The sequence below is a fragment of the Phyllostomus discolor genome, chromosome 6 (assembly GCF_004126475.2).
Source record: "Phyllostomus discolor isolate MPI-MPIP mPhyDis1 chromosome 6, mPhyDis1.pri.v3, whole genome shotgun sequence".
Classification (NCBI taxonomy): domain Eukaryota; kingdom Metazoa; phylum Chordata; class Mammalia; order Chiroptera; family Phyllostomidae; genus Phyllostomus; species Phyllostomus discolor.
Window position 1 is genome coordinate 59,630,523 of NC_040908.2, and position 11,296 is coordinate 59,641,818.

Consider the following 11,296-nt stretch of genomic DNA (forward strand, 5'->3'; position numbering starts at 1 on the left):
CATCTATATTAATTTAAAGGAAAAAAAAAAGAAAAGTAATCCATGCTTATAATTTTAATTTTTGTGACAATATTTTAACAAAATTCCCTGTCTGCAATGTTGGTATTTGACAGAGTGCTTGCCTTGATCCTCTATGTTATACAGAGTGTCCCTATTGATACATTTGCTCCATTGTGATATAACATGGAATGATAAAATTATTTGCAATTTGTTATCATTTGAATTGGTTAAAATATTTTCTCAATTCTCAGTATATTAAAATATATAATTGCATAACATAAAATCAGTAAACTGCTATCACTTTCCCAAGAAACAGATGCCATGACTAAATCTTCCTCAAATTTGAACAGTCTCAGGCATTATGAAGAGAAGTGATCTGCAAAAGACAGCTTCATGGATAAATGTAAAAGTGAGAAATTCTTAAGCTTAGATACTCTTCTACTTCTCACTTTGGTGTCTAATTCCACACTTTTGATATCCTAAGGGCCTTCTTAATTCTCATTACCTTTCCCAAGATCCCAAGAGCAACTTTCAAGGTAATCCGTATCATTACAGTTCTCTGAAATGGAGAGATTAGGAAATAAGCTCCATGGAAAATAACTAATAAAAATGAAATTCCAAATGTTGACCTATTATTCATACATTTCATCACACACTTAAATGTATTCATTTACCACTGTCTGAGGACATAACTCACAGCCAGCAGTGGACCAATAGATCCGGAGTGGGTCAACTTTGGTCAAGTTAAAAGTAGGAAAATTTGTCATGTATTTCTCACAGAATCACAAAGAGAAATTCTATTTTCATTTGGATATAGATTCTTTATATAATCCTATTCATATCTTGGCTGTTTGGTTTGCATGAAGCAGACTTTTTGTTTTTGTCTGTTTTTGTGGGTCATTGCAATTTGAATGGTGTGAGGTCAACACGACTACAGCCATCTAGATAACCTGAGATAAAAACTTATCTGAGAATGGAACTAAAAAATAGAAAAGGGTTTGAAAATGATAAAAAAAAAGGAAAAAATTCCACATAAGTATGATTGAACATCAGAATAAAAAGAAGCCTGAAGCCAGTCAGTCTTCAATGTTTCATTAATGTGGACTACATACCCTGCCTCACCCAAATGGTGTTGCTGGGTTTTGTGCCAGTTACTATGAATAAGTAGTGAATAATATGATTTGCATATTGTTAGTTTCTCCCTACACAAATATCATGACATTTTTATTTATTGTATCTTTCTACACTGTGAGGTAAATAAGGACATCAATAAAGTCGTAACTTTAGAATTGGCTGAGAATCTAGGACTGGTAAGATTTAGTGTACACTATATGTTATTAGCTTTTCTTGTAGACTTTGTAGGGGAAGTCTGGCATCTGAGAAATATAAAATTTAAAATTGTTTCTTTAACTAAGATTTGAGTCTTTCATGTGGCTATAGCAATAAACTATTTAGAATTTACCACAGGTTTACCTGCAGTAGTTAGCATTGTTTTACATATTATTGGTACAAAAAAGAAGCTAATAAAGTAAAAAATGATTAAGATTTCATGTAATATTTTACTCATTGTACTTATATGACAATATATTATTAATAAGAAAATTAGATTTTCTATGTTTTTATCATTATAGAAATGTCACACATATTCCCTTCCTATTTAATTTTCAAATGAAAGACAACTTTTATTATTACTTTTAATAACAAGATGTTTAATGACTACACAGCCTCAATCTAATTAACATGTTTTTCTAACTATATTTCTTTCCTGGTAATGGCTTCAAACCAACTGGATTAGTATATTTAACATATTTCTGATTAATATATACATTAATTTTGAAAAGTAAAATTTTGTTCTATATATTTTTTAGTTTCTTGAAAGCAGCATATCTATTTTGTTAACATTTTTTTCTTTAGGTTGTTTAAGAATGGAATTAGACAATTTGATATTATAGAATAAAAAATGTATCTTAGCAAAAATACCAAGAAAATATTATTTATTATATACTCTATTACCAAAAAAGGTACTGTTTTAGGTATTTTTCTACTCTTCTGTTAATCCACATATCACTGAGTTTGACATTTTCTTTGAGCAACAACTTTCTGAATAGTGATAACAAATATATATATCAACCCCTTCCTACAAAATTTGTGCTGCTACCTACTTACTGGTTAACATTTCTATAAAGTACAAAACAAATAATGTCCTGATACAAAAATTTTATTAATTTTATTAATTATATACAATGAAATCATCATATGGTAGTGATGAGTAGGAAAAATTGGGGGTTGAAAGAGTTTATTTCTTGTTGGCTCTACACTTGCACTGTGCATTGGTTAAGGTGTTCTGATCGTCAGTCACTAATATACCCGGCTGATGGAGGATATAGTACCAGGATCACTGCCAACAGCTATGCCTGGGAAAAGGGACATCTAGGATGGCACTTCTAACAAAAGCACAATGACCATAATATTGTGAGTCACTCCCTTTCACCACCTGCTGGGAGCAGAAGACTATTTTTTGAGTAGCACCTGTGGGTATTCCTCCATTTGGGGTACATTCTTAAGTACTGGAGCCTAAAACAAAAGGATGAAACTTAAAACAGTGTAAATAAATTGGTAACAAGATAACTCTTTCTGATAACTTATGTGTTTTTCTTACTAAATATGAGCTATAATATATAATATTTGCATATTATATTGTCACTGTGTAGCAAAATATTGTAACAATAGTTGCCTCACAACCCAGTTAACAGAAATTATGTATTCCTGTTAGGACTTCAACAACCATGGGGTGGGGCATGGCAGGAAATAATTTAGTACAGTGCCCCTCCTAGAATTGGATAAGATCTGTCTCCTGGTCCCTGTATTTTATTTAGAAGTATCTGTGTGTCAGAAACAAAGTAATCAATTTATGGAGAAAAAAAAAAGAGAAACACTTGGGGCCCGTACCTTGGGATCACACCCAGCACAGGTGCAGTGTGAACATGTCCCTCGACATTCACTCTCACGAGCAGTATTTCCAGGCTCCAAAGGAATGCTTCTCAGTGGTGTCCATGCCTAGCCATGCTGTCCTGATGGCAGCAGGAGTGTAAATTGTGCCATTGTGTCTGAGGTGACAATGCTTCTGACTACAGGGAGGATGTGAGTGGTAGAAGTGCTTTAGGAAACAAAAAGACAAATTGAGTTTGCTTTATATTCTAATTAGTGGACCTAATTTATGTTCAAATTTTAGCTCTTTATTTATGACAGTTGTGTGGATAGTAAGAGGAACATATTTTAGGCTTAAGCAACTTATATCAATTTTAAATTTGTACATGCACATGTATACATATAATATGCATGGAGCCTGATGCCCTTTCTTGATATTGTTGTATGGAGCTATTGCTTTAAAGATTCTGAAAGTTGTAATACAAGTGATAGTTATTTGTATGATGAAATAAAATAGTTATAATATTTAATGATCCCTTTCCAAGATTTGAAGATATGTAATATACATTTTTATTTTCAAATTTAAATATTGCTTATTTCCTTCAAAGAGCAAAGCTTATGCACAATGATTCAGAAAAGTCATTTTATTTGTTCTTATTTTCAATAAAACACAAGTTATATATAATACAGACTATAAAATAAAATTTGTGAATTTAACAAAAATAATTTATGTAGAATAAGCATATAGTAATTTCTGATAAATATATATATGAATTTATTTGGTTACTTTTAAAAACATATAGTATTCAGGAAAAGAGCACACAGATATGATAAAAAATAATTAAATTTGTTATATTTGAGATTTTGCTTATTTTAGCCATAAAACTAAAGCTTTATACATATTTTTCAATTATGTCATTGCAAAAATATTTTAAGGTAATAAAACGGTATACAGTATACTTAATGGCTTCTTGGCTAGATTTACATCTTTAATGTTTAGAAATATGGTTTTAATATGGATATACATTTTCATTTGTACTCCTGCCTGACACTCACAAAAATTAGTAGTAAGCCTAAAGAAAGTGTAATATTTTATTTACATCATTTTTTGAGAAAAGATAATTCATTATGTATCAAAATTATGACTGTGTAGAAGAAATGTGATTTGAATGGCATCTTAAGGAGTTTGCAAAACAAATGAAGAGATGCCAGAAGATGATTCAGGAGAAAGAAATAACAAAATTACAAAAGGGAAACAACCAGACATATCCACAAGAATTAAAGTAGCCATTTGGTCCAGGAGATCCTTATGGATGTACAAAGGGGCAGGAAGGTGAAGGTATTCAAAGGAGACTCTTTAAAAGACAGGCAGTGGAGTTTACAACTGAGGTAGTAGCATCATAATGCAAGAATTACAATCCAAATCATAATTTGGAACACTGAAATTATGCATTTCTACATATAGCCCATTACCAAACAATGACACATCTATACACTGAAATACTACGCAGCAATAAGAGTAATAAACCATTGGTACAGCAACAAACATGGATGGACTCCAGGTACATTAAGGTAAGAAAAATAAGCCAGAATCAAAAGGCTATATACTATAAAACAGTATAGCAGACCAAAGAATAGTCCCAAGCTCTCTTATATATTCATTTGATGCATCAGTATATTTAAAATGCATCTGGAAAGATGATGAATATTCTGCTGAAACCCTCCCCTAAGATTCCCACCTGCAAAAAAAGGATAAAAAGTCCTTAGGACAAAAGCTCAGGGTGGGCTTTTTCTAGACCACGCCCAACACCCCTTTCCAGGCTTGAACCTTTCATTTCCTCCTAAATTGTAATGGTCCCCAGGAGACTTGAAATCAGGGGAGCAGTGAGCAGTAGCAGCTCGACCCGGGCTTTTCCCCAATCCTGTCCCCAGGCCCCCCTTTTTCTCTGACTTCCCAGTGAGCTCATTTCAGTCTCTGTGGCCTTTACTTCTCAGTGAGCTAAGAGAAGACCCAGTTTGGCTCACTCCTTTCTTTAACTTTATGGGAGCCAAAGCAGAGCACTGCCTAGCTCTTTCCTGTTACTTCTTCTACCCTAAGTCCTTCCTTTGGTTCACGGTCTTCAGCCTTAATAAACGTACTCTCAAAACCACCTGGACAGGAAGTCAAGAATCCACACAGGCTGGCCCTTGTCCAGTACCACAACAAATCAGAAAGCAAATTTTAAGTAGAATTGTTCAATTTTCACTGGTTCTTGAATCCTATTCAACTTGCTCTTTATTTAGATTCCTCAAGGCAATGATATTTTATTAAAACACACAAGCAAATGGCTCACACATACACTCACACACAATTTTTTTTCACTTCTGATTAAAAGGGCTGGTCTTAGTGTTAAAAAACTAATTCTGGCTTCAAGAAGGGAGCAGGGACTCTATTATGTTGGATAGCACTTTATTATATTTCAAAGCACTTTCTGTCTTCTATATAATTTAATACTTGAATTATTGAATCAAAGTTTTAAGAATCTTGACCATCCAAAATGAGTAGAGGAATAAAATACATTAAAGTTAAGGTGAGCTATGCTGGTAGAAATATAATGAGCAGAGAATTTAGCAGTCATTCTGCCTTCCTCTGCTTTCTTTTGTTAGGTGTGCTCTTTTCTGAGATCCACATTTCTTTCAATTTGTTATTCCTTTTAGATTAGGTTTGTTGTAAAGTCCTTTATTAATAGATGATAGATACAGATGCATATCTATACGTTTATTTCCTGTAACAGTTATATTTTATATCTAGAAAGTTTTACCGATAACATTTTATGTCAGCAACTAACACCACCACCAGGACTTGAAGAGAAACTTGTTTTCCCAGTGTGAGTACAGACTGCCATGATGACTGCACTGATGACTGAGCACATTTCCTACTGGAAGGTAAATTTTAATATGACAGAATGCAGTTCAAAAGGTATTTATTGTTTGCAGGATAAGTGAGAGGGGGTGTTATCTCAAATTTGGTTATCTCAATGATCTTCTCTTCACTTTAAGATTCTCAAGTAAAATTTATGGAATGCACATTATTTTCCCAAGACATTAACATAAAACTTAGAGGATTTTGGTTGCATTTCAGAATAACTTTCTTTTGTAGCCTAGAAATCTATAGCTGGCCACCTTCCCTACAGGACTAAATCCAAATCTCAGATTTTACCAATATAATTTTAGATTTTGCTTAAGCAGAAAACTCCCACAAGTAGTGAAATAAATAATATGCAAAAAAGAGTTTATTTCAAAGCCAGGAAAGATGATTTTTAAGGCTTCAGTTGGGAGAAGAGTATGGGTAATGAAACTACACTTAAATGTAATTTGATATATCTAGCACTGACCACTATATATCATGGCCATTGGCCTTATACAGTGTCTTAGTATTTAACCAGTCTAGATTAATCCTCCACATGGAGTGAGATGGAGTAGGTAGAAGTGGGGTGTGAAGAAAGGGTTTTATCTCTCAAAAAGGAAAATACACAGAGATACACACAGACACACACACTCACTCACTCCACAGAAGAAACACGGCTATAACAAACAAGTTTAAGGAAAAATGTATCCTATTATGAAGCAAGTTAACATGTGATAATATTTGAACAACTGATTATATAAATATAGTATACATTTGACCTTGATGTTTTCAAAACTTTCTTTTAGAAGAGACAAGTTTAGTAGCTTAGGATCATATATTTTCTATAAAGAACCAGTTGCACCAATTGTCTTGATAGTGACTAAAATTTTTATATTTTATATTATTAATGATGTTTATAATTATTTTATCTAATTAAAATAATACTAGGTCTGTCCTGAAAAAGTACAGCCATTGTTAACATAACAAGAACGGTTTGTGCATTATCAATGTAGCCTGGCAGCCACAGAGAGTGGACTGAAATGAACATGTGTAAACAATGACAACTTCACTGTCCTAGTCATTGGGGGCCTTCAATGCTATTGAGTGAGCTTGTGTACTGCATGGTCATCACATTCAAACTGACTGAGCAAGTAGAGAAACTAATCTACACTGAACTTTATGATAAGCTTGAACATTCCTCTACAGGAACTATTTGGCTGATTCAGAAGGCCACAGCTATGGGCAACTGGTGATTGGCAGCTTCATCACACATGTCTGTTCATGAATCACATCTTGTGCAGTTTTTTGGCTAAACAGCAAATCACCCAGGTTACTCAACCTCCAGAAAGTCTAGATTTGGTGCTCTTTGACCTCTGGCTTTTCCCTAAACTAGAGTCACCTTTCAAAGGGAAGAGATTTTAGACCATTGATGAGATTCAGGAAAATACTATGGGGCAGCTGATGGCATTTGGGAGATTATTAATACTAGAGACTATTATGCTAAGTGAAATAAGCCAGATGGTGAAAGACAAATTCCATATGACCTCACCTATAAGTGGAACCTAATCCACATGTTAAGTTTCTTAATTTACATTTTATAAATAATGTATATCAGTTTTAAGTTAATACAGAAATATGCATATTCTTTGTCTATGGTATTATATGCATAACTGCAAGAAGAAATAAAAATGATAGCATATATTTCCTCTACTTGTCACTCTCAGTATTCCGACTTAAGTTTGAAGAAAGTAAAAAGTACCATTTCATTTCACATTGCTTTTGTACTTATTTAAATTCTCTTGCCATGTTCTTGTATTTCTTTTTTTAAAATGAACAACGTATATATATATATATATATATATATATATATGCATGTTTCCAACTAGAAAATAGTAATATTGATTTAAAAAACCTGTAACATTATTAAGAGCCTGAAACTTGTAGTTTAGTGGGGAGATGAAAAATAAGTGTGTATATGGAATCTGGAAAAACAAAGTTAAAGTCAGCAACTTTGTGTTTCTGGTTGTTTGCTTTGTTTTTGTTTTTTTCTTTGCCACCTTTTATTGGGATCAAAGTGACCTTGTCCAATAAAGAATAATGGTATATTATTTCATAAATAAAAGCTAATAAGTAGGTATACCATTGTGTTCATTGCTTATTTCAATTAAATTAATTGATATTTTAATCCCCACCAATATCTCCAAAGTTATTATTTTAACAAGTCTTTAATTTAAAATCTCAGATTTAGGATTCTAAACTTTTTTCAGAAACAATATTCAAACATTGAAAAAGGTGCCTCTACAGACTTTTCTAAATCTCATGTTAGTGAAGAGTGTTTTTATATGAACTCTAATATCAAAATATCTAAATTTCTTAAAGCTTTCAATGACACACAAACTGGGAAATAACAACAATAGAACATGCATTTGTTCATCATATATGTTTTTAAATAACACAATGTTATCTTTAACATAGAGTGTGTGTAATAGAACACTGTGTGCTTTATGGCAAGCTATATGTCAACTTCCGCTTTTCCTTCATCCACTAATTGAGATTCCCATCTTTCAAATTCAGGCACAAAAGACAGAGAATTCCCATGCATGAGGTCATTTGACTCATATCTAATCTTACCTGAAGTCATCATTATCTTATTTTTGACAAAAATCCAAAAGATTCTAATTTCAAACATATTTGCTACTCCAAAATTAAATATGCTGAGAATGAAACACAAAATAAGCCTCATGTAAGAGATTTTGATTTCTATTTATTATTTTAAGTTTTACTTCAAATGTCTCTAAAATTAGAAAAAAAAACCACTGAATTCCAAACCCAAAATACTTCATTTAAAAGCAATTTGAATTTCTGTAATTATCATAAATCAATCTAACAAGGTAATTTTCTATCAGTTATGACACAGTCACATTTGGATTAATTGGGCCTTTTCTAAATAGAACATAACCTTCTATTGTGAGATAATGCCAGGTGCCTCTTCAGCATTTTGACACAACAGAGTGTCAACTTATAGTTTCAACCTGAATAAATAAAACACTTAGCAAATTTTTCCTGTTGACAGCTATCAAAATAATCTCCAGCATTTTATTATTTCTTTTCTATCCTCACCTGAGGATATGCTTATTAATTTCAGAGAAAGGGGAGGGAAGGAGAAAGAGAGAGGGAGAGAACTATGGATGTGAGAGAGAGTCATAGATCGGTTACCCCCCTGCATAGTCCCCAGCTGAGGATGAACCCACAACCTAGGCATGTGACATGACTAGAAATTGAACCCATGGCCCTTTGGTCCAGGGGACAATGCTCCAACCAAGTGAGCTATGCTGGCCAGGGCAATTTTCAAAATATTATTTAAAACTTCAATCACTACATCATAAATATTCATATGTGGTAGTCATGTTATGGTAAGAACTCATGGTGAGACTCTGAGCTAGACTCTTTTGCAAGCTGAGTTAGTTACTTCAAATGGTTACTGAAGCAAATGTAAATTCAAATTTCTGGGTATCAGGTAAACTCTGCTTCATTTTGCAAGTACAAGTCCATCATCAAAACCATCATTAAAAGTGCCTACCATTGTTTTAAGCCCTACCATTAGAGGTTTTGTAGATTTATTTCATCTTTTTTGAATACAAACTCTTAAACTCAAAAAGGAGGACCTCTTAACTGGAATTCTATAATCTAATTAAAATGATATTATATAGAACAAAATGCACTTTGAACATAAAGCCATTTTCCCGTGCTATACTTTCAATGGGAAACTAATTCATTTCAATTGTTAGTAGAGGGCCCAGTATCAACTAGATTCAGAGCTCCAGTAACTTAACTAGATTCAAAGACCTCAGTCACCATATGCATATCTTCCTCAAGTGGCAAACTCTCATATATAAAAGACACCTAGAAACTTCACTTCTACCTTATTCTTATACACAGATCATTTATTATCAGTAAATATGAATTGAAGGCAGTCCTAGGCAAATGAAAATGAAACTAAGCAAAATAAAGCCATAAGTGCCAGTAGAAAATGTCAACCCACATTGGAAAATGAGATCAAAGCAAGGGGAAAAAATGTCATTAGCTCTGAAACGAGTACATTGGCAAAGTTTATAAAGTGGTCCCCTATTTGTCTCATTAGCAAGAACAACCTAGAGGGGCTCCTGATCATGGTAAATTGCATGTTTTAAATAAATACTGTTAGTGTCATCTCTTATTTTACCTCTGTGATATTGTGATTTACAAGAAATATATTTTAGCCATCTTAATGTTAACCAAATTCAGATGACCAGAATATAGTGCTCAGATATATTTGGTCTTCTTCCACAGTTCCTGGCTCACAGCTTCCAAACCCTTTGGGATTTTTAAGTGATAAAAGCAAGGACGGTTTCTCATTGTGTTAAAGAGGTGACTTTTGGACCCCACCCATATGTGGTGGCTGGTTGTCAGTAGGAGCCAACCATGTGGTTAGGGGGCTGGAATGTTGTCTCACCCCCTAAATTCCGTGAAGGGGAGAGTCAATTACGAATGACCAATGACTTTTCAAGCATGACTACATAATGACATCTTCATAAAAACTCAGGAGGACAGCTCTCCTAGACCTTTTTCAAAGAGCTTCTATACTGAGGATCCAGAATGCTTCCACCTGCCACTCTGTTGCTGCAGGATCCAAGAGGACAGATGCTCCTGTTTGGATCCTTGCCCTAACCTCACTTGGTGTTTCTCTTCATCTGGCTGTTGATTTGTGCCCTTTAATATTCTTTGTATTATAATAAATAAGTTATCTAGTGGGTAAATTGAGTTTTTGAGTTCTGGGAGCCATTCTAGCAATTTAATCAAACCCATAGAAGGGGGATGGGTTTGATTAATTTATAGGCAGGCATTCAGAAGTACAGGTAACAACTTGGTTAAAACTGGAATCCTGAAGTAAAGCTTGTTGTTAGAACCACTAATTTGTAGACAGCTGGTCAGAAGCACAGACACCTGGGTTTGCTGTTGGAATCTGAAGTGGAGCACTACCTTGTGGGACTGAGTCCTTGTGGAACCTGATTCTATCTCTGGGTAGATAGTGTCAGAACTGACTTGAATTTTTGGATGCCCACTGGTGTTCCGAGGATATCTCATTGGAGGTGTAGAGAACCTCCTCCCCCACACTGGAAATTGGGTCTCAGAATACCCCAAACAACCTCATTGGTAAATGATTTTGTAATTGTCACATTGTCATTCAAGGCATCTAAACCTTGAATGAAAGGAATTGAGAATGAAATTTGAAGACAACAAAACATGCTCTTCATACTCCAGTATTTTGAGTTTAGATCTGAATGAAATCCCCAAAAAGTCCTTATTCTCAACTTAGTGCCTGAATATTAATAAATGGCTTATCCTTCCATAAAAATGATAGAAATATTACAATATCATGAGCATAATTAAGAGGGTAGGATGATGATCTTAATTAAATAAATCCAAATTTCAGCTCGACCA